Raw genomic sequence first — 25000 nt, 5'->3', positions numbered from 1 at the left:
GAGCACATCCCGAACGAACGAGCGTGCGAATCGCGGAAGGTTCGTCGCTTCCACCCAACGAATTCACCGAAGCGTTCGCGTAGCGCGAAATTTAGAGCCACCGGCAGAGTCGCCGTTCACTCGCGGCTACGTACATCCCCTCTATTTCTCTATTATCCTTGATAGCTCTCACTGTTTCTATACGCGTCAATTTCCTTTCGCGAATTTTCACTTTATCAAAGCGTACGACGATAAAAAGCACATTTTCCAAAATCGTTCTCAAAGGTGAACGATTAATCGTACAGTATGATCCTCGACCCATCGACTTCTTCTTCGAATCCGATGAATTTCACTGTATTCCTTTTGATTGCTCCAAAAATTGTCACTTCACGAATACATATCCATATTTTTATTAAACAACTTATAAACTAAAATTAAATATTTACGAATATATAAATATACTTTTTCATAGAAAAACTCGATGCACTTTATATTACATTATCGTGTAAAATTACCGAGCGATTCTATTCTTATATTTCTTTTAATTTTCTTTTCTCTCTTTCTCTCTCTCTCTCTCTCTCTCTCTCACGCTCTTTTAAATTACATACTTAAACGAATTTGATAATTATTCTTTATCGTAAAATTCGCGTGAAGAATTCGATTGCACGTTCGCGACGTAAAAAATGATTGACGAGAGAAGCCTTTGTAGTCCGAGCGAAAGCTCGCGTCGCGGATGGCCGATGCCGACTACGAAAGCAGCTCGAGGACGCGCCGTTTCTCGCGTCCATGCGCCCGCCGGCTTACCTGGGCGCAAGCGCACTTATTTTCGACTCGCAGACTCGAATCAGGTGCGAGTGCACGCGACCGCTTTTTCTTATACCTCCTACCCTTCTTTCTCCTCCGACTACCCCCTCTCTGTTTAACCCTCATCCTCCTACGAAAACCCTCCTCGTCCCTTCTTACCATCTAATCCTCAATCCTCAACTTCGAACCCCTAAACTCTCTTTCCTTCTCGACTACTGATTCCGTATAAAACTTGCGACCTTATTACCGCCTCGCCAACTTCCATTTCAACGTTCATCCTTATTGTTACCGATCTCTCCCTCGACTATGTATGCGTCCTAACCAATCCTCTCTTCCTTTCCCGTCGTCCCTGCTATCGGTGTGTCCCAGCTCAATGCTGTCACTGTCACCTTTATCGTATCTACTTTTCCGTAATCTTATGATAATACTCTTAAACTCACATTTAAATGCACCCGAAACTTCTTCTCGTCTTTTTCTTTGTTACATCCTTGACTTTTTGTCTCGTAGTTACAAAGAAAGGTAGATTGTAATATGTCGTTGTAGAAATGTACGACGTTAGAAAGTATCGACCAAATTTACGAATATATATATATATATATATATATATATATATATTTATATATATTTATATATATTTATATATATCTATACGTATCTATATGTATATACTATCTATTGAATTGAGAGAAATGTTTTCGCGAACGTTGTTTGTTAGTTCGCATTTTGTCACTATGTTCGCAGAAAATAAACGTACGTAGTATATACAATTCTAACGCTTGGATACACTTCCATTTATGTGTATATATATATATGTAGAGAGAGAGAGAGAGAGAGAGAGAGAGAAAGAGAGAGTTAAACAAAAGAATTTAGATAAACTTTAACTGCGCATATTGAAATTTCATTCACATTTTCTCCTTTTCCATTTGTTACGTTATTTCATTCTCTAAAGTTATGAATTATGATAGAGTAATACAATGAGTAGAAGGGAAAAAAAAATATTTTACTCGAAATTACAGTTGTTAGCAAATTTCGTTCATTAATTGCATTATAATTTTTCAGAAATACAGAAAGAAAAAGTAAGATAGATAGATAGGTAGAGAGAGAGAGAGAGAGAGGGTGGGAGAGACAAAGAGATAGACAGACAGACGTGCGATCGCATTTACGAAAGCTTCTGTAAATCGGACTGGCAAAGACGCACTGCTACGTTTCGAAGTTTCGAAAGACAGAGCCGTGAAATACTCTCGGCAATGGATAATTCCATTGTTGCTTCGCCGCGCGTGCTTTACCAACTTGTACGTGACGAAGTCGCGTAAATACGGTTCCGATTCCAGCTTCAGCTCCAGCTTCAGTTCCAGTTCCAGCTTCTTAGTTCCAGTTCCATCTTCAAGCGAAGAGAGAGCTCCGAGCGTCGTACCAGGATCGTGTCTTTCGTATGACTAATCGTCGTACTGACGATTGATAAGTCAATCACAATAAACACGATCGTTCTAATATACTACGAAGTTATGCGAGCTCTGATTCCGAGAATTATAAAACAAGAAAATAAGTACCTAGAAGTATTTGTATACGTATGTTATTACGTCGACAATCGTCGACAAGGTCGTATCGATCAAGGACGTTAACAGATAAACTGTTGGTAAAGCGTTTAATATCGTGTATACATTGTCACGATAAGCGATCGTTATAATGTAATTCCTTAGAAACGATAATTGTATGCCTTGTACGTAATAAGAAAAGACTTTGAAAGGGCAAGGAAACGTTGTGCCGAATAGAATAAGAAGAGGGAATGCGCGCGTGCGCAAGAGGAACAGAGAGAGAGAGAGAGAGAGAGAGAGAGAGAGAGAGAGAGGGAGAGAGAAAGAGCCTTATGAATGTAAAATAGGCGAGAAACTTGCCAGGAACGCAATGGTATCGCGTCACGGCAGTTGGTAATATAAATACATATTAATTTTACGCGTTCTATCGTTTTGCACGAAGAAAAATTATACGACGTTGTGGATGCAATTTCTTCGTAAAATTTTTTTCTTTTCTTTTCTATCTTTTCCTTTCCTTCCATTAAATATTCCCTTTTCACGTGTAGAAGAGAACAAGAGTAGGTAGATAGATTATATTTATGAAAATTATTTCAGGGTCTTTAGTTTTCTTTCTCTTTCTCTCTCAGTAGTAAATTTACTGCAATTTCTCACATGCTGAAGGTGATGTAACGAGCCATTTCGTTTGTTACACCGCGCCGACGATAACCATAATCGTTAAGGTTTATGCGCTTCTACCGGGCGTAGGTACGTAAATGCAAGACAAAATGAAATTTCGCAAACGATTAAGGCGCATTGTTGTTACATCTCTCGCCCCGGCGAGACTGGGCCCTTTTCGTTCTCATTATTATTTGCGCAGCTTGTTCCGCTCGACTGGCACGTGCTGATACTACGAGAAAATGGGAAGGAAATTTCCTGGACCAAAAAAAAAAGAAAAAAAAAAAAAAGAAAAAAAAATGAAAAAAAACAAGGAGAAAGAAAAAGAAAAAAAAAAAGAAAAAAAAAAAAAATTAAGAGACGACCGCGCGCGTGTTCAATGAAATCGAAAAAATCCCATCTCTCTTTCTCTTTGCCGTATTCGAACGTCACTCGTAACGTAATTCTTTTCGAGTTACGGAGACGTATTACTTGACGATTTGTGACGATTACTGATGAAATTGTCAAATACAAATGAAGGATTGAATCGAGAGCGCTGACAATGAGAACTCGTTTGGGTGCCTAATGTTAATCGAAAGAATAAGCGCGATGAGCTAGGGTCTCGCAAAGAAAAGACGTTTTCATCGAGCCGCGAGAAAATTTCGCAAAGGTCGGCGGGTTATAATGCGAGCTCGGAAGATCGAAATTAAGGTTAAAGCCGCATTTGTTCCGCGAGTTCGTTTTTCCCGCTTACGAAGCTGCACCGCCACGACGTCGTAAAGACGTAAAGAGGAGGATGGCCGACGAAATTTTTTCCCACGAAAATCGACGATCTCGAAAAAAATTCGCGAACATGGAAATTCTTCTTTGTCGTTTACTTGTTTTATTTTCTCCTTTTTTATTTATTTTTTCTTTTTTTCTTCTTCTTTATTTCAACAAGATCACATTTTAAAGCTCGAAAATTCTCTCTTTCCAAACGTCTAAAATGAAACAATTGTTACTTCTGATAATTTTGTAATTATTTAAACGATTATAATGCATACGAATTAAAGAAAACTAATATTTACAATACAATTATACAGCTTGTAAAGCGCGTTAAATATAAAATAATATCAATGTAACTCGCATTAATGCAAGAAAAAGAAATTCAAATTTCTTTATATTATTTTTATTTAATCTTATACGTTCGTATTAATTATTATTTAAGATTTTCCATTTAAATATCAAACTTTCTATTTTATTCATGCTCGCCATCATATCCACATATTTATTCTAATTATTTTTATTAAATATTATTAATCCTTATTTACAGGATTCAGGTATAACCCTTAGTTGTTCCATTTCAATTAATCTATCTTCATAGAAGTATAATCTGACATTTCTGATTTTTTTCCCTTTTTTTTGTTAGACGTACCATTACTTTTACTGGATAAAAAAATTTCTGTCGCATACTAACTTGATTGTCAGGTTACGTGTGAAAGGAGTATAACCTATGCAAGGTTATACACTATCGTTACAATAGGCGCATAGGAGAAACAGTGTTTCCCTATTGCTCTTGTAGTTCATATTTTGTTCATATCTGTCGCTAAAGTCGCATACGCTATGAACGAAAGGTGGTGAACAGCCTTAAAATCGTGCTTATCTTGCCAAATGAATAATTCATCGTTTCAATTTAGCCTAGCGCGTCTTGCGCGAAATTTCACCGGTCAATGGTGGAAAAGAAGAAGAAAACAAAAAAGAAAAGAAAGAGAGAGAGAGAGAGAGAGAGAGAGAGAGAGAGAAAGGAAAGAAAAAAGATTAACACAACGGCAGAATGAGAATCGCTATTTAACGTCATACGGAAGAGAACTCCAGGAGAAAGGGAACTCCTTTTCCACGAGTTTCATCTAAATATATTTTCAAGATATCGCTACTTCGGAAATAAGTATGTCGTATTACGGTACATAACTCTACGGTGTTCCTTCGAGAATCGAAATCATTCTTGCTTTGAAAATTTCCAAGGGAAAAACGGCGAACTCGATAAATTTTTGTGTTTTACAATGATTTCGCTGGGACTTTTTACAGTCTATAAAGAAAAAGGAACGCGTTTGTGTTCTCGTTATTGTCGAGGGAACAAGACAATGCCGTTATCTTCAGCCGCATTATACCACCGATCGTATTTCTGATTTTATGAGAAGGGATAAACTTGTGTGTGTGTGTGTGTGTGTGTGTGTGTGTGTGTGCGGGTGTCTGCATGTAGTGTTTTTGATAGAAAGTAAAATTTTTGAAGGTGGTATACTTTCGAAAGAATTCTAAGGTGACCATTTTTTCACTTTCTCTTTATTTTTCGAGTTCTCTCTTCGAGAACTGAATTAAGAATAGATTCGTACTACTTAACATCGAATAAATAATACATTACATACTTTTACATCTTGCGGAATAATGGCATCGACCATCCTTTTTACCTCGTCGCGCAACCTTGACTAGTCGTCAGACACCAAGGAAAATCCTCTTTCCCTTGGAGCTTCCTAGCCTGTCTGCATTATCACCGCCCTTCTAACGTCGACTGCTGGCACCCGTGCACTTTCGCCACTTCGTGCGACGTGCCTGCTTCTGTTACAGTTTCTGGGTACCCCGTACAAGATAGAAAGAAAGAGAAATATATATATATATATATATATATATATATATACATAGATAGATAGAGAGAGAGGGAGAAAGAAAGAGAGCGAGATAGAAACGTGCTCTCGAAAGAGGCCGAGGAACGAGGATCTTTCCTAGTTACGGGAGTTAATATTTATCGAGACTCTCTGTAATCTTCCATCGTAGTTGAGTCTGAGAAGGTCTCTCTCACTTCCACGACTGTCAGCGTCACTCTTTTATCCCCTTACCACCTTTAACCTAACCCAGCCGTGCCCTCGAAAAGGAGGAAAAATAATTAAAGTAAAGTAACTTTGAACCAGCTATCTTCGACTTTTACAAGATACGTACCTACTTCCTGTTCTTTAGCCCGAGGGTATATTCGAAGGTACACCGATGGAAAGTTAAATCCTTTCACGAACATTCTGGATGTCCACCGATGAGATTTCGAAAAAAAAAAAAGAAAAAAAAAAGAAAAGAAAAAGAAAAAGAAAGAAAGAAAATGAAGGAAGAAGAAAGAAAAAAGAAATAAAGAATAGAGAATTGCAATTCAAACGAATTCTTAATGGGATAAGGGAATAAAAGGAATGATCTTTAAGCACTTTAAGGTTAAAAAGAAAAACGGGCAATATCTTTTCCATTTATTATATCTCGTTTCTTTCGTTACCAGAGGAAACGAAAGAAATAAAGAAAGAAAACATAGAGAAGGAAACATAGAGAAGATGCAGGAATCCTAGGTGAAGGTGGTATCACTCTAAGAATACAATGCTTCGCCAATGTAAAACATATTTTCGCGATATAACGGGCGATATACGCGAGAGAGTAGATATTTCATTCCCCTTGCGACTCGATCTAAGAGTTTTATATTCTTTATGTCGTGAAAGAAGAGAGTTCCTTGCAAAAGGGACTGTCGCCGCGACGGTCGCGCGTTCGTCATTTTTATTACGATGATATTTTTTTTTCTTTTTTTTTTTCTTTTTTTTTTTTTTTTTTATGTTATCGCAGTATAGAAAGAAAGATAAAAAGAAAGAAAGAAAGAAAAGAAGATGGTCGAAAGTATATAGATAAATATTAATTTACATATATACATAGTATAAGGTGTAAAGATATTCCGTCGAAGAGACACGAGGAATGGAATAGTGAAGAATAAAAAAGGAGAAAAAATCTTTGCGTATTCTTTCTTCGGCAACAAAAGAAGAATAAAAAGAAGGAAGGACGAACGTGAACTTGCGTCAAATGTGGGATCGGAAGATACGATTTGAGACTCGATGATACGTTTTATCGATTCTTTTCGATAGGTAGACACGTGGATGGCCTAAGGCGAACAAGTTCCAAGTAGAAATGTTCCACTTTCAACGATATCGCCAATAAATGCAGTCGTCCGTCGCCGTTATCGTCGCCGTTATCAGCGTCGTTTCGATATCCAGTCGTATCGACGTGTCGCTTCTTCTTGATGTAAAGCAAAAACAAGAGATATAGAAGAGAAAAGAGAGAGACAGAGATAGATAGAGGTAGAGAGAGAGAGAGAGAGAGAGGGAGGGAGAGAGAGATAGAGAAATGTCGACGCTATTAGGAATAGTGCCACTTGATTTACGGCATAACGCGTACGATATCTGCGCACGATCGCGACCCCACGTCGATTAATTGGCCCAACGCGTCGAGCAGTTAATTTATAGATGTGCCAATCTCTCAAAGAGCTTGCCAACAAGTGGGCAAATAGTTATTGACGAAGGTAACGAAGGCTCCCTGAGTATTTCTCTCTTTCTCTCTCCCTCTCTCTCTCTCTCTCTCTCTCTCTCTCTCTCTCTTCTACTCTATCTCATTCTATTTGCTAATTTCTAAAAGAGCTCTCCAATGCGACGAGAAACGATGCGATGAGTTCTCGTTTCGAGAATCAACCCGACGCGATTTTATTCGTTTTCTCGACGGGAATTTTTTCTTTCTTTTCTCTTTTTTTTTTTCTCTCTTTCCACCCCCTCCCCAGTCCCCTCCTGATCGAATCACACCGATAATTTTTCCATTAATGGAGATCAAAGAGAAACACGTTTTCTCTTTTTCTTTTTTCTCTCTTTTTTTTTTTTATTTTTTTTATTTTTTTTCACTAATTACACATTCCCATTTATATAATTTTCTTTTTCGTGAAAAATCACGGGATTCTGTTGGTGTTCCTGTTCCAACATTAGTATGAAAAGTTTCCAATTATTTATCGTGAAATTTTAAATGTTAATTCGAAACGTGCGAATGATAACGCAATCGAAATGTAAAAATCATTAATGATCGCATTTTGTAAATACACACAGGGTAAATATAGAAAAGAAAGAAAAGGAGGATGAGAGAGAAACCACGTACGAGGATAATTCGCGTCGGCCTAACGGAAGAGCATGCTCGTTCACTCAGACTCGTTGTCTGGGATGCTGGTCCTTTGGGAGGCTGAAAATGTACTTTTTATCGCGCTGCATCTTGCATGCATCGCGGTATCGGTCGCGCCCATGCATATTTCCTGGCACGTATCGTCGATGTACACGCACACCCACAGAAATAGATACACCGACGTAACAACCAGAAAGGAGAGATAGATAGAGAGATAGGGATAGAGATAAAGATAGATAGATAGATAGATAGATAGATAGATAGATAGATAGATAGATAGATAGATAGATAGATAGATAGAGAGAGAGAGAGAGAGAGAGAGAGAGAACTAAAAGAGGAAGAGGAGGAAGTAAATGTGTAAGGTCGGGCTCGTAAGTGTATATTCATGAGATTGGTCGAAAATCGATATACTACCTTGACTCTTTCTTTTGCAATAGCGAGAGATGAAACTAACGCGAGCTACTGGTAAAGACGAAAGTCATAGGATAATTTTCGAGACCAATACATCGATGCCACATTGATGTTTCATCACAGTAACGTTTATCTCCCATCGAACGAAACGTTTACGATACATTTCGTGCTTCTTAAATTATGTATGAAATCGATGGGTCATCCATCGTTCGACCGCTACATTCCATCGAATCGATATATATGTATATATATACAGGGAGATAGGGAGAGAAAGAGAGAGAGAGAGAAAGAGAGAGAGAGAAAGAGGGAGAGAGAGAGAGAGAAGGAATATGTTTGTGTGAATATCCACGAACATGCATATCACGTGAGTGACGTTGAAATTATTCTACGTGTGCATTCGCGCGAGAACGTGCACCGACTCGTCCTCCTCAAATTCATCAAATTGCTATGCCGTTGAAAATTACTTCAACCCTTCTGCCCTGTTAATTTGATAGCCTTTTCTTTGAAATTTATACACTTGCCTCTTATTTCTTAATTATCTTTTACATTTTCTTTTCTTCTCTCGTCATGATTTTCTTTTTCCGATTTTATAAATATAAATGAGAGGATATTTCATATTTTTATATGAAAATATACACGTTATATTATTAAGAGAAATTTATGAAAAATAGAGAATGTATATACGTGTGTGAAAGAGAGAGAGAGAGAGAGAGAGAGAGAGAGAGAGAGAGAGAGAGAGAGAGAGAGAGAGCAGACAGACGAAACGTGCGTTAAAATCTAATGATGGCACCTCTAGTTTGTTCGTTCTTGTCGATGAACTTGGCGAATTAATCCTCAAGGTTTTAAGACCCATTATGTCCTAGACATATAGGATGTAGTACATTGAATCTTTGAAATTGTGAACTTTTCACTCAAGATTCATACTTGCGAAACATTCGATAGAAGTTGCATTCCACAGTTAAGTCCTCTTATATTGTTCCTGTGTATGTATGTGTATCTATTCAAAGATCATTTGAAGATTATAATGAATTCGTAGAATATTTGTATAACAACTAAAATATTCTATATTTTCTCTCTCTCTCTTCCTCTCTTTCTCTCTCTCTCTCTCTCTCTCTCTCTCTCTTGTTTCTTGGAATTTTCACTCACGTAACAAATCGAGAGTGAAACATTTTTCGAGAACGTCGAAGAAATTCGTAGGAAGGAAGTAGAGTAGAAGGAGACGGCAAACCACTAGAAAAGGACACCTAAATACGGAAGGAAACCACAAGCGCATCGTACGAGAGTTGAATGTTCCTGTTGGATGTTCTCGTTCCGTGACACGCAAATGATATGTACACGTATGCAACCTGACAGCCTCTTCCCTATTGCAGTAGAACTATCCGAAACAACAAGAGCAACACCAATTGCTGGAAAACAAATCTATATATGTACATATATATATACATATATATATATATATATATTACTATCTGTAATCCGACATTCTGAAGAACCTATACTTCGAGGATATTTCAATTATTTTGGCTTATAGAATGAAGTTTATGGAACAAAGTTTATAGAACGAAGTTTATGGAACGATGAAAGTTAATATTTGAATGATACGATATATTTTCAAGTGTTCCGATCAAACTACCAAGTCTACAATGTTTTCTTATAAATTCGTTTTTCTCCCTTTTTCTTTTTCTTTTCTTTTTTTCTTTCTTTTTTTAAACCTTCGAGTTTACTTTAAAACAGATTAAACTATCTATCTGTAATATTTTTAAATATGATGGAAAAATCCTTTTATAATCTGAATGGCAGCATGAAAGATTAGAGAACTCGTCAAGGATTTAATCGTGCTTAAATCGATGGAACGCCAACTCGGTTATTAAACGCAATTCTCTAGAAAGGATTTCCACTGTGAAACGAAAGGATAACGATGTCGTAAATTATATCCGCGCGATTATATAAAGATAGATACGTACGGTCGAGTCGGCGAGTAAAACAAGAATGAGAGAATACGTAGTCTCGCACAAAGCGTAATTCTCGTTTTAGGATCAAATCGGCAATTAAATCTGACAATTTGGCGATTGCATTGTTCGCGAAATTCCTGCGGGAAGGAAGAAACGTGGTATGAGAGAGAGACAGAAAGAGAGAGAAAGGGACAGAGAGACAGACAGAGAGGGAGAGAGAGAGAGACAGATACAGACAGACAGACAGACAGAGAAAGAGAGAGAGAGAGAGAAAGAGAAAGAGAGAGAAAGAGAAAGAGAGTCGTACATTTCTCACGTTGACTGCATAATCTGAAGAGTAGGAGGGTGGTAGATGGGAAAATCAGTAAGTTTAGCCAACTTCATACGAAACGGAAATCCTCGTTTCTCTCCTCTCAACTACAATCCAGTAGCCCGCGGACATGCTTCCTACTTAGAGCTCCTTCACATTCTCCCCCGCTAACGACTACCTAAGTACTAATGTTAATATTCCAGCTTCCGCAAAGGATTTTCAAAAGTGATATTATCAAACTGACGATAGCTTAACTTCACGTGCGTTAGAAGAAGAAAAAAAAAAAAAAAAAAGAAAAGAAATAATACAATTTTGCAATATATCAATTACAACGATTTTTCTTCGTTGATCTTTTCAACCAATTGTTAAATATTTCGAATTGCAAACATCAAAGAAGATAAATTGCAATTTGTTCGAGAAGAAAGAAAGAAAAAAGAAGGAGGAGAAAGAAAGAAAGAAAGAAAAAAAGAAAAGAAAAGAAAAAAGAAATCTCGTCTCTTTCCTTCCTTTTCTTTTTTCTTCTCGTATTTCTACGAGAATATAACTTTCATTCCGGTAAATAGAAAATTCAAAGTAAACGGAGCTATAGCAAAAAAATACGAGAGTTCGCGTATACGAAGAATTACGTATCTAAGTATCTACGACAAAAGAAACGATCTCGTGGAGTACGAAACATCGACGTTCTTGACAATTCGGATTCGCTTCGGGACAAATCTTGTTTTGCTAGGAAGATTTAGTTCAGATGGAGAGATGGAGAGAGAGAGAGAGAGAGAGAGAGGGAGAGAGAAAATAGAGGGGTAAAGGTAGAAGTTACGATGTGATACGAGCTTAATCTCGGCTCCCCACAGTATGCTTCTTAATGGCTTATATATGATGTTCGGTAGTACGGACAGGAACACCACACACCTTCTAGTACGAGTCTTTAATCAATTATGCAAATGATTTGCGGATGAATACCACATCTCTTTCCCCTCTTTGCCTTGAGGATAGTGGAACCCTTCTGTTGGACGTTCGACCAACCATCTCTACTTCATCGTTTTCTCTACCCTTTACGATTTACCCTTCTCTATTTCACGAGGACAAAGCTCAAAGTATTTTTTTGCAAACATTTAGGAAATAGACATGCGGTCTATCCTTCATCTCTCTCTCTCTCTCTCTCTCTCTCATTTATTCTTCTTTTTTATTTTTACTTTTGTTATCTGAACTTTCGCATTAACTCGTACCCCTAGTGTTTCGTCTATCAGAATTTAACCATCCACTTCATTTATTATTTACAAAGATATCTATCCACCTGGCAGATCCGAAACTCCATTCCCCCTTCTCGGTTTTATGGTACCTTCTCCTTTTACATCCTATCTTCCTCATTCCTCTTCCTGTTTGTCCCGTAATTCTCCTTTTTCGAGACTACTTCCTCCTCTCTATCCAGTCTTGTTTCAGTATTGTTTACATGCTTCGCTCAACACCACGTCAACCCCTAGATTCGGTATCGTGCTTTCAGTTTCCACCTTTCTTCTCTTTCATCCCACTCTCAGAGGGATTTCACCCACCATCTACTTTATCCGTCTCGATTCCTATACCTATCTACCTATCTCGCTTTCTAACGAGTTCTTCTCGTGAAACTTTTCGATACTACTATCGTTAGATTTTAGAGAACGAGAGAGAGAGAGAGAGAGAGAGAGAGAGAGAAAGGAAGAATGAGAAAATAAAAAAAAAAAAGAGAAATGTACGACTCTTTAAATAAAAATGAAAACAAAAGAAACAGGAAGTATCTATTAAAAAGATTAATGCATTGAACATTTCAGATTTCCGTTTGAACTTTCAGTATTCCAATTTAAGATACTAAAATTTTCTCTCACGTCATTAAATTATTACTCAAAGTCGAACGACGAGGATAGAGTGAGAGGCGGTGGGGGGGGGGGAGAGAGGGGTTGGTAGAAGAAAATTCGATGGAATAAAGGAGAGAATTAAGGTACGCCCGAGGCATCGCGTACTTACTTACTTACTTACTTACCCTCCCTCCCTCCCTCCTTCCAACACCCAACCATCTAAACCATCTTTTTTCTTTTCTACTCTCAGCCGATTTCCTGAAAAAAGTTCGACTCTTTTTCCATTCTTCTTGATAAAAGTTCAACGTAAGCAGGGCGGATCGCCACGATCACGATTCCAGCGACGTCGGCAAGAACGCCTTTGGATTTTGCAAATTTGCCGGACTGCGACTTCGTGAAAGCGAAGGTTCTCGTTTAAACGAACGTTTCGTATAATAGCTTTACAAAGAAAGAGACAGATTGATTATATTCCTCTCTCCCTCTTCCCCCTCTCTTCCCCCTCTTTTCCCCCACCCTCTCTCACTCTCTATCTTTTTATTTTCTTTTTTCTACGTCCATCGCAGGAAACGTTGATCGAGCTTCTACCTTAAATGAAATATCTCGTTCGTCTCGTTTTTCGATACGACATTTCGAGAAATATCGATTGTTGGACTGGATCGAGAAGTATCGACAAGAATGAAATTGTACGTTGCGGGGGCTGGGGGGAGTAACTTAAGGACGTCTACCATGTTCGAAATATCAACGTTAATATCAAAGTAAAGTAAAATTTCTATCGGCCTGCACGGAAAAATAATGTCGTGAAAGGGAATAAAGCTGAAAGTCGAAGAGAATAGAAAAATCAAAAGGCGTATTGTACGTAACGTATATACATACACATACACTTACACACGCATAGAAAGAAAGAGAGAGAGAGAGAGAGAAAGAGACATATACATACATACGCCCATATATGTGTACGTTTTATTTCGATTTTGTGAAGAGCCCTCAGATATACCACAGATTTATTCTTTATTGCTGTCGCTAAAAAAGAGGGAGAGAGAAAGAGAGAGAGAGAGAGTGTGTGAGAGAGAGAGAGAGTATGTGAGAGAGAGAGAGAGAGAGAGGGAAAAAAATAAATAGAAGACAAAAATACAAAGAAGAAGAAGAAGAAGAAGAAGAAGATACTCGAAACAACAGGGAATGTGGGCGAAATCTTTCTGACACATACGATAAGATTCCACCAAGTAGATACGAAATCTCTGTTGAAGAAAAATCGGATTCGCTTTCGTAGCGTTTCCTCTCTTTGAGGTAGTAAGTAGAAAAGCCAGAGAATCTATGCTCGTCGCCGTCGTTTAGTCGAAAGAGTATATCTTATAGTTGTATGTATATATGTGTGTATATGTATATACATACACACACACATATATATCTTTGCGTACTTACCTATAAATGTAAGATCGAACGAAGAAGAAACTTCCGTGATATGAGTCCCATGAGATCAAACTTGCTCGCTTCTAAGCAAACAGTATGAGAAATCATTCTGACGAACGTTTTAAACGTTATAAATCGTATCGATAAAGCTTGCTAGTTTGTATAATAAAGTATATTTTATAAAATCTCTTTTCATATATTGTCCTTTTTTGTCAATTTCCACGTGTATTTTATAAAAAAAAAAAAGAAAAAAAAAAGAAAAAAAAAGAAAAAAAAAAAAAAAAAAAAAAACAAACAAACAAAAAAAAAAAGAAAAAAAAAAACAAACAAAATAGAAGAAAAATAATGAAAAGAGTCATTATCGTATAAATATCTTTATGGATCTAAAATATTTGCTCCTTTGAACGGTTTGATCGTTCTTTTCTTTTTCGTTTTCTTTCTTATTAAATCTTCTGAGTATTTTCGTCCTATTTCGTTGACGTTTTAAAATAAAAAATTAATTCGTTCTCCTTCGAAGTTTTAAAATAACATAGGTCACGTTTGTAAGTTATAATCGATATCACGAACTTCTTCGAGTTGACCCTACGAAAAAAGCATTCGGTTTAGCATAAAAATATCTCTGGCCTGATCGTTCGACGTCATCCCCTTTTCTCTCTCTCTCTCTCTCTCTCTCTCTCTCTCTCTTTCTGTGAACGCTAGTCGTCGTTAACGGTACAACTATTTCTTCGCTAGAAACGTTGAATTACTTGGAAAACTTTCCTAACGATTTAATCGAATTATGGATGATCAACTTGGGGGAATAGCAATAAGGTTGAGAACGGTAGACGATATAAAGCTAACTCTTTCACGTGACATGAAAGAAGTGAGAAAACTAGAGAGACGGAAAGAGAGAGAGAAAGAGGGAGAGACAAAGAGAGAGAGAGAGAGAGAGAGAGAGAGAGAGAGAGAGGGAAGGAGACGAATGAGGACTTGGTGCAAACTACGAAAATCAAGGCAGAATAATCGTCCTCGTCGTCCTCGTTGTCCTCGTCGTAGTCGTCTAACTTTCACGAAAGTTCGAAAATAGATCGTGAGTCGGCTGACCAAGATCCGACGAACTGTGCCGGAAGTCGAGCTCCGCGAGGAACTTCCCATCGAATTAGAGAAAAGTGTCTTCCTTCGCATACTGTTATATGCGCCAACCACGGTACAAACTTCTCCGTTAATCTCTTGGAAATCCCCTATGCCCTATAGGTTTCTCGATTTATCGTAGAACCTCGATACGCGATGTCTCTTCCATCTTCGATTTATTCCACCCTCTCAGATATTCTCTTTCTTTCTCTCTCTCTCTCTCTCTCTCTCTCTCTCTCTCTCTCTTTCTTTCTTTCTTTTTCTGTGTTTCTCTCGCAATCTATATTCTTCATCTCCTTCTTCCTATTATACGTCGCTCAGACGTTTTACAATGAAGTCGGTCGCATATTCGAGAGGACATCGGGATTGAGTAACGATCCCAAAGAAAATTTATCCAATCTGAATGTTTCTTGTCGCTTAACGAAATATAACACGCGAACTTTATTGTGAGTCGAAACGAATCGAAAAGTAAGTTGACAAAAAGAGGGAGAAAAAAAAAAGAAAGGAAAAATGAAAAACAGAGGGGTGGAAATTGAAGGAACAGATATAAGAAACATTTGGCTCTTATCTCGTAATATATGGGAAACGAATAATTTTGAAAAGGACATTGAATTTTGTAAAGATAATCCAATGAAATCGAGTGAATGCGGCAAGTATTGTGATTTAAAAATAAAGAGAATACAAAAGCGAGAAAAAGAGAGAGAGAGAGAGAGAGAAGGGTGGGAGGAGAGAAAAAAGAAAATTTCTAGGCACGAATTTGCGTTCGCAGAAAAGTTTCCCTTTCAGTGTACCCTTTTAAAAGGATCGCCACGTATTTCCGTGTTCGCGTAAGACGTAGTCACAAAGTTTTCGCTCGAGTTCTCTTACTCTAATTTCCGTTATCCCTCCTGAAGGGATTAGAGAACGTGTTTAGCGAAATGGCGACGAAGAGAGTGGGCAGAGAATGGCCGGCCAACTTATTTTCTCTTACAGAGGAGGAATGCAAATTTTTAGTGACGTTAATCGTCTCGTTTTCTCCGTTCTCCCTCCCTCTTTCTCTCTCTCTTTCTCTCTTTCTTTCTTTTCTTCTCTCTCTCTCTCTCTCTCTCTCTCTCTCTCTCTCTCTCTCTTTTTTTACCTTTCACAAACGATTTCGGTTAAAAGGGATAAAAACGAAATTGAACGATATTCTCGATTCCTGACCTTATAACTTTACCACTACTATCACCATTACCACCACCGATAGAAAATCTTACCGGGATCACGACAAGGTTTGCACGTATAGTTTGAAAATGGTCGGAAACCCTTTCCCCTTCCACCTCGACTCATTACTTTGAATTATTCGAATAATATTTCCCTGTCTAGAGGAGAAATCAATGCGTCTACCCTCGCGATGCATAATTCATACCATAGTATTAGACAGATCGAAGATTAATAGGCTCGATCGGATGCTCCTCTAATCGAGCACTTACCACCTACGACTTCGTTCGTCTCCTTTTCTTTTTCTCTCTCTCTCTCTCTCTCTCTCTTTTTCTTTTTCTGTCTTTTTCTCTCTTTTCAACACTCCTTTCTCGATCTTCTTATTCCTCCTCTATCGTACTCTTTTCCCTCTTCCACAACGTGCTAGGTAGATTCAAAGAAATCGATAGGTCCCGTCTCGTAACGACCCCGAACGATTCTTCGAGCCAAGAAAGATCGTTGATTCTCCCTTTCCCCCCCTCCCTCTTTCTCTCTCTCTATCTCTCTCTCTCTATCTCTCTCTCTCTATGCTCCTTGAGGAAAGTCTTCACCAATCTCGTCCGTTTTCTCTCGGCATTGCGTAAAAAAGAAGAAGAAGAAGAAAAAAAAAAGCAGGAAAAAAGAACATGAAAAGAAAAAGAAAAGAAAAGGAAGAAAGTCTCACAAAGATGAGAGAGGATCGATTGAGATTTTACATTACTCCACGACTTTCTCGACTTTTTAATATTTATTCTTGTTCTTTTATATCTTGTCGATATGGGATATTAATAGGCGATTGAGAAATATAAGATTGTGTACTGGGTCATATATAAAAGTAACACTTCAAAAGAGGATCTATAAATTTGAGACACAGTTCAATATGACATGCGGAATGTAAATAAAGTTTGTTAAAAGTCACGAATTTTTATCAAACGATTGTAACGTAATTCTGTTTCTTTTCTTTTCGTTTCATCTTACTTGCCAAATGCTTAATGCAGCTGCTCGTTAGAATTCTCAACGATATCAATGCGAAGTCTTAATCGTATCCTAGCAAATAGAACGAGCTCGATAACTTTCCCAGTCCGAGTCCGGAAATTAAATGACGTGAACAGATTGGAGACACGTTCATGGAACGTCCTGATAAAAAGAAAGTATAAAGTGACAAAACTAGGCTACGAGACAAGTGAACTGTTTTCTTATTCATTTGATATATATATATATATATATATATATATATGTATATATATGTATATATATGTATATATGTTTGATCCTTTTAATGTATATTTTAAGATGTCCCATTCTCATTATTCCGATCCTATTTCAGTGGAAGTGGCAATTAACAAAAGGTCAGACGTGGCCACTTATCGTCGTAGAGCAAAGGAGTAAACAAACATTTCAAATCCAGAGTGCTATATTTTTTTTTACATTTGCAGGAAAGAGAGAGACAGAAGAGGATGAGATGATCAATTTGGAGAATTTTAAATATTAAATAGGTAGGTTTTCTTCTTATAAAGATTCCAATCGAAGAGAAGAAAAATGAGAACGCTTTGATGATAACGACAGATATGCAGATTCCTCAAAGGTGGATAATTTTAACTGGAACATAATGGAAACGAAAGAGAGAGAGAGAGAGAGAGAGAGAGAGAAAAAAAAGTGAATAATTTTCTCGTTTGCACGTTATCAATGTGAAATCCGGTCAAACAGAATTGTCAGATAGTGTCAGTCGATACGCTTCGAGAATAAGTCGAGACATGAAATGATACTCGCGGGAAGATAGTTATTTTTGGTTTTAACGATATAAAGTATAGACCTCAGCAGGTTAAAGACCATTAAGAATAGGATATAAATTTTATTGATAGTTCAATTGATAATTTTATTAAATAATAAGCATTCGCAAGGGTTAATTTAATTCGTCCATCAACGTCGTCTCACTCTAGTTCGAATGATTCGATTAATCGGGTTAATATAAAATTATCTCAATTGCAGCGAAATAGTTTCATGGATATTGTAACGATACGAGTCTATTAAAACGGCCGAATGTAAAAGCTAATAACTCTAGAAACGTCTGTTCGATTCTCGTCGATTCCATTATTTCTGAAATCAGTTATTTTAATTTGCCATGTTTAACGATCCACTCGACGTGACTGTGAAATTCGTAGATAGCGAGTAAGCCTGAGCTTTTTGTTACAATATTAATTATTCAAGATAATTTCAACCGAGCCATTAATTTAATGAAATGACTAGTTTCGAATGCAAAATCGTTCGCTCGTTATCTTCTCTATTATTTAATATCGATCGAATATCACGCGCATTCCGGTTGTTTGATTTTAAAGAGTACGAATATCTGATACGATTCCCCAATTCTTTTTTCATTCTTATTTGACTTATTTATTTATTCTTCGATATAAAAGAAATAATGAGAAGCAAAACGTAAAGAATATTGGGAAGAAAGTTTTTCGTCTTTGGTACTTTCAATGAAAATTCAATCAAGAGATATTTAAAAAAGTTCTTCAATAATGTAATGGGAAAGAATAGAAAAGTGAGATCTATTCTAAGGATTAAATGAACCGATCAATAGATTACGAATATTTACTTTATTAATTATAAAAGAAAGAAAATAAATAAGTAAAGGGTCTAATTGAATATCTCCTATCGTATAATAACGCAAAATATACTTTGCGAATTGGAAGGAGACGATAAATCGAACGAAACTTTTAACACGAGACGATACCTCTGTGTGTGTGTGTGTGTGTGTGTGTGTGTGTGTGTATACGTTATGTATATACACACTTATCCGAACAGAGAAATTCACTCTAGATAAACTTTTCGTGAAGTTATTTTTAAATCTGCAATCGCGTTGGTAAACTCGAATCGAATTTACGAGTTAGGATTGAGATGCAGCGATTTTTATTATTTTTCTTTCTTTCTTTCTTTCTTTCTTTCTTTCTTTTTTTTTCTTTCTTTGTTTCTTTTGTTTTTATCATCACGGTATAAACGATCAAAGATGAAAGATCGAACGTTTAAAAAGTTTGTAGGTAAGAAGTAAAATGGAAAACAAAACAAAAGAACCAAAAAGGGAAAAAGAAGGAAAGAAAGAAACAAACAAAAAAAAAAAAAAAAAAAAAAAAAAAAAAAAAAAAAAAAAAAAAAAGAAAGAAAAGAAGAAGAAAGGAAGAAATAAAGAAAGGGAAAAAAGACCGATAAATAGGAAAACGGTCGAACATTCAGGTCGGCATTTCCCTCGCGTGATCCTTTTCCGTTGCCTGACGGTTCTCGATTAAATATCGATTTAAAGGAATTTTTAATTTCCCGAAGGGCCGCGGAATCGAGTGGCAGGGCTCTGTCGCGAGTTTCACGGTGTTCCCAGGTGTCAGCCATGTGTCACGATCGTTCGAACAATGCACCGGTAAAGGGTCCTCTATATCAATTTCGAACGAACTGTACCAGCATTGAACCATGTTCCGTTTCCATATGCCACTCTTTCCTATTTCTACACACACCCAGAGTATCTCTCTTTGTGAAAACCAGATACGACTTTACAAATTGCGATCGCTCGTTGCTAACTAACTTTGTACGCCTGGTCAACGTTATAACGAGCGGTCATTAATATCTCGAGAATAGCGGCGTTACCAGTCGAGATCGACGTTTCTGTTCATCTTTCCTTCGTTAACGACGAGTTACCACGAGCCCCTTTTCTCGGGGAATAAATAAGCGAAATAGTATTAGGTCGGGCAAAGCTAAACTCTAACTATATAGAACGAGTAGAGAAAGGGAATAAAAGATTAAAGAACCTTAGGAAAGTTACAATTAGACAAATTGAAAAAGAAAAAGAAAAAGAGAGAAAAGAAAATAAAGATATAAGGACTTTTCGATGGATACCAATTCTCTCCAAGGATTCTTCTTTATCTCTCAACGAAAAAACAGGAAATAAAAAGGAATATATATTGTTTTAGGATATTTTGAAAAAGAGAAAAAAGAAAAGAAATAAAGTTATCCAAAGAAATCCAACAAGGAGAGAGAGAGAGAGAGAGAGAGAGAGAGAGAGAGAGAGAGAGAGAGAGAGATAGAGAGAAAAAAACAGACATGGAGACAGAGAGGTACAGAGGACGTATAAAGAGAAAGAGAAAGAGAGAAATAGAAAAAAAGGACCTTTTTCGAATAGCACGTTCCCGATCATTTTCCCTTTACTTTTCCATCCCATTTCCAGTGCCGGCTCTTGTTCCTTTGCCATGCACCAAGAAGGAATCCGACAACGCAACGGAGACGAGAAAGGGGCATAAGCGAGAGATAGAAGAAAAGCGTAGAGAGACGAATGGCTAGAAACGAACGAGTGTGACTGTTAGAAGGAAGAAGAAGAGTTGCTGGAGAAGGAAGAGGAGGAGGAGGAGGAGGAGGAGGAGGAGGGAAGGGGAGGGGAGGTGGGTGGATGGCGTATAATGGCAAGTATTACGAGCACTTAGTCACTTTTGTGCTAGGGCCGCCATTGTGCCGGAACAAAAGATGGCGAATCCCCTGGAGCGATTCGACTGTCCCGTGCGCGAGGCGCACAGTAGTAGTCGTTGGTGCTCGAATAACCATGAGACTAGAAGGGCAAAATTAAGCCGAGCGTGCTCGGTCTGAGTCTCATACGCTTGCGCTACTACGGCACACGCCTTCTTCCGATACGCGCTCTTCTCTGTACACCCTTTCTCTCTCTCTCTCTCTCTCTCTTTCTCTTTCTCTCTTTATATACCGGTATTTCCTTTGTTATTTCTCTTTCTGTTCTTTTTCCGTTCTTTATTTTTCTTCTTTTCCTTTTTCTTGTTTCTTTTTTTTTTTTCTTTTTTTTTTACAATTTCGAGTTTATCGGCACACCGGCATTTCTTTCTTTCGACCGTCCTAGCAAAAGCAAGATAACTTGCTTCCCCAAGTATCAGCAACGACATCCCCCTTCTATCATTGGCTTTGTCTCGACGCAACGACGGCCAAGGCACAGACGATCGCCCGAGTAGTCTTTCTTCTCGTTTTCCCTCAAGGGCACCAGGCGTTACTTGCTGCCCTTTTCTTCGACTATATCACGCTCACCAAGTTTACCCATCTTGTAGCGCCTTCTTCCTGAAATTACAATTCTCCGACCAATATTCTTTCTTTACTAGAATACCGCCAGACTACTCTCTCTCTCTCTCTCTCTCTCTCTCTCTCTCTCTCTCTCTCTCTCTCTCTCTCTGTACCGCTGGATTATCGAAGCTTATCAGAGGGTTGGAAGATGTTGCTCGCTTTTGTATACGCCGAGTCCTTTGTGCTTTCCACCGTTCCACCACTCTGGGATGTTCATTTGTCAAGTCTCTCTCTCTCTCTCTCTCTCTCTCTCTCTCTCTCTCTCTCTCTCTCTTATATGAGGCGACGGGTTGACTCGTCGTCGTTGGTACGTAGCTTTCCACGAATCCCTACGAAAAATTGCGTTTCCGCGATGCTCGGTTTGATAATGAAAACGTCGTCTTAGAAAATGAGACTTTCGCCGACGAAGGAGACTTTAGTCTACGAATAATTTTTACTTTCTTTGACGAATATTTCAAAAGCAGAAAAGAAAAAAAGAAATATTACGTGTGAACACGTAAAAAGTGAAATGGTCTGTGAGAAAAGAAGTAGATACGATAGACTGCCTCGACGGGTATTATTCAGTCGCGAGTTCTTTCATCTTCAACATCAAAAGACAATGCCCCCAAAATTATGGAAATTTTTTCGAAGAATTTTGCGAAATCGACGTTATGCGTTTTCTTTGTATTCGCGAGCCATGTAACGGTGGTACCTGCAGAGTCGAGCAACGACGGGGGATAAGAGTAAAGAAGGTGAAAAGGGATGAAAAGTTATTTCAGTCACGATTCTCGCTCGTCTTCGATGTTTCCCATTTTATATATATTATATATATATATATATATTCTTCTTCGTTTTATCATTTTACGTTTCCTTTTTCTGAGAAGAAAAAAAAAAGAAAGAAAAAGAAAGAGGTAAAAGCGATACCCTCGCAATCGTAAAATAATAACTTGTTCTAAACCATAAATGGGATCATTTTCTTTTTTCCTTTTGCTTTTCTTTTTTTTCTCTTTTTTCTGTTTTTTTTTTTCTTTTTATTTTTTTCTTTTTTTTTTTTTTTTTTTTTTTAAGGAGAAGGATCGTTCGACGGAACGTTAACAAACATTAAGAGCATTACATTCGTACCAGTAATTCTCTTCGAATTCGTAGGTCCGGATGTAACAGTTTCGATTGGCAAAGTGTGCGCGCAAGTTGAATGATCGGCGGCCGTATTACCGATCAAGATCGGCTGTCTGTATCTACTCTATTTCGATTCCTGAATCAAAGTCGGCTGATTAAGCCCTTCAGAGCCTACTAGGCGTTTCATTTGCATCATGCCACATAGGTATCATCCCTTTGTACGGCTTTGAATAGTCAACGGGAAGTGAAATGTGTCCGACCAAGACCTTCCGTAACTACTGTGAAACGTACACAACAGATACATCTCTTCTGTTAACGGTAAAACTTATGATTTATATATGTACATCAAAGATTTCCAATTCATATCATTAATATAAACGATCCCTTAGATAAACTATTTGCAAACATTTCAATTATTTCTTCTTACTTATCGTATATTTTATTTCTATCGAATCTCCTGTAATATCTTCCTTTTCCTTTTCGTGAATCCGCATAGACGTTAGAATACAACAACAAAATATTTTATATGGATGGAAAAGGAAATCGAATTGAAAGAAATCTACAAAATGAGATTATCTATTGGTCCTTGTTCACATTTTCCTCAATAGATCGTAGAACAATGGACAAAGGAAACATCATTGAGGTAGAAGAGCCACTTGATTCACCTCGAGAAAGCACGCTATATTGAACGGGAATAGGACGTTTGCTTCGGGAATAGAGAGAGAGTGTGTGTGTGAGAGAGAGTGAGAGAGAGAGAGAGAGAAAGGGAGAGGACGTCCACCAGTGGCGTTTTATGGTTCTAGAAACAAACCTTACGACATTACGACCGCCATACGTGTTCTCCTGCGTTGATTCTTCTTTCTCTCTTTCTCTCTTTCTTTGTCTCTCTTATTATGTTTCCCTCGTTCGCGTGCTCTTTCAAGCCTGGCCGAACAGAAGTACGATAATGCCGTTTATCCGGGCGTGAGAAGTCGAATTGGTGGAGAAGTAGGGAAGGTCGAGGATCAGCCAGGCAATTGGTGCAGTCTACGTAACATAACGTTGGCTCGCTCGCACAGCTGCTGGAAATTGCGGGTTCTAACAATCGCTTCTGCTTACCTGCCAGAGACCGCACTCTGTAACCACATACATACACACACACACACACACACACGCACACATGTACGGAGACGCGCGCGCGCGCGCCCCTACGATGCATTGTGCGTATTGACCGACAATGGTTCATGAACGAAGTGAACTTTCTTTGCGGTGGAATACGAAGAAAAATGTTCCATGCGATAATGATCAACTTGTGAAATCGAGTCGAACTCGAGAGATCCCTTTAAAGTAGTACGAAAAATAAAAATACTTTCTATATCGCGGCTTCCAATTTTGACGAGTCTCGTTTATTGTATTTCCTTTCAATCGAAATCAAATTCTATTTCTACTGATTCTCCAACGAAATATTATATTTTGATATAAAATAAACTTTGCTTTCTTTCTTTCTTTCTTACTTTCTTCCCTTTTTTTTTTCTTTGGTATAATTTGTTTTTCTTTCTCTCTCTCTCTCTCTCTTTTGTTTGTCAGTACAGTATCGATGAATTACTTTTCCTTTCTGTTCTTTCCCATCATTTTTTCTCACTCCTCATTGATTTTCTCGCTCTTTCGCGTCCATTTTTCTTCATTACTTCCTTTTCTTTTTCTTCTTCTTCTTTTTCTCTTTTCTTGGTTTTTTTTTTTTTTTTTTTTTTTTTTTTTTTAGCAGCGGCATATCGGAAACAAAGAGAAACGCGAATACAGCGTGAAATTGCGGAAACGGGAATACGTGTAAATGGAAGGAGAATTGCGTCTCGAATGTGCTGGTTAAATAAGAGGCCTGCGTTTCATTGTCGTGAGAAGACACAAGGGTTGGCGGTTTGTCTTTCCTTCTTTCTCTATCTTTTGTACTTTTTACTCGACCGTTAATTGCGAAATAAAAGTGCGCGACTGCCTGCGCTTTACACCCCCAAGTAGGGGTCGATGGGAATGAGAAAGAAGAAATAAAAAAGAAAAAAAAAATAGAAAAGGAAAAGAGGAAGAAAAAGGAATTAATGAGAATGAGAGGAGAAGACCTGGGGGAACAAGGGGGGTGGAATAATACGATTACTTAAGTTCATCAAAAAAGAACTTCCTTTCAACTCGCTTTCTTGCTCGCTCGTTCGTCGACTTACGACGCGCGAATTGAATTTTTCTCAACAACTACCTACTTTGCCGCTACATTAACTTTAACTTTGTGCACTTAAGTTCACATTTATTCAGCATAGCCTCAAATCTCACAAGTTTATTTATAATCAAATATACATCGTATATATATGTATATATATATATATATGTAAGAGAAGATTGCCTCCATTCTTGGATCATTTCTTTTTCCCTTTGTTTCGGTCATATATATCTTCATGATCTATTCAATGAAAACAAAAAATATTTTCGTAATACGCTTTAATGCTTTCGTAATGCTCTTTTATCAGATAATATTAGATTTTTAAATATGTTACTACAAATAATGTAAATGATATTAATAGAGAAACCGATTGCCTAATTTGTTTACTATCAGTTTCCTAAATTGGAACTGAAAGAGAAATCTATAAATAACATTAATTACAGTAAAACGATAAGACAGTAAATGAG

At 37.6% G+C, this 25000-nt stretch overlaps 1 protein-coding gene across 5 annotated transcripts in view; it reads right to left on the bottom strand.

Moving 5' to 3' along the window:
• Positions 1-25000, bottom strand: part of LOC124953092 — a 118595-nt gene that overhangs the window by 63373 nt on the left and 30222 nt on the right. The window contains exon 1 of one of the 5 annotated variants that reach the window (XM_047504002.1): positions 2070-2203. The exons of 1 other annotated variant lie outside the window; for it this stretch is intronic. The gene's annotated coding sequence lies outside the window, so the exon portion shown is untranslated. Of the gene's footprint in view, positions 882-2069; positions 2204-25000 lie in introns of those variants that run through there. 3 more of the 5 variants (XM_047504004.1, XM_047504001.1, XM_047504003.1) reach the window with 3 other exon arrangements.

The sequence above is a fragment of the Vespa velutina genome, chromosome 11, assembly GCF_912470025.1.
Source record: "Vespa velutina chromosome 11, iVesVel2.1, whole genome shotgun sequence".
Taxonomy (NCBI): domain Eukaryota; kingdom Metazoa; phylum Arthropoda; class Insecta; order Hymenoptera; family Vespidae; genus Vespa; species Vespa velutina.
This window is presented reverse-complemented; position numbering and strand designations above follow the sequence as displayed.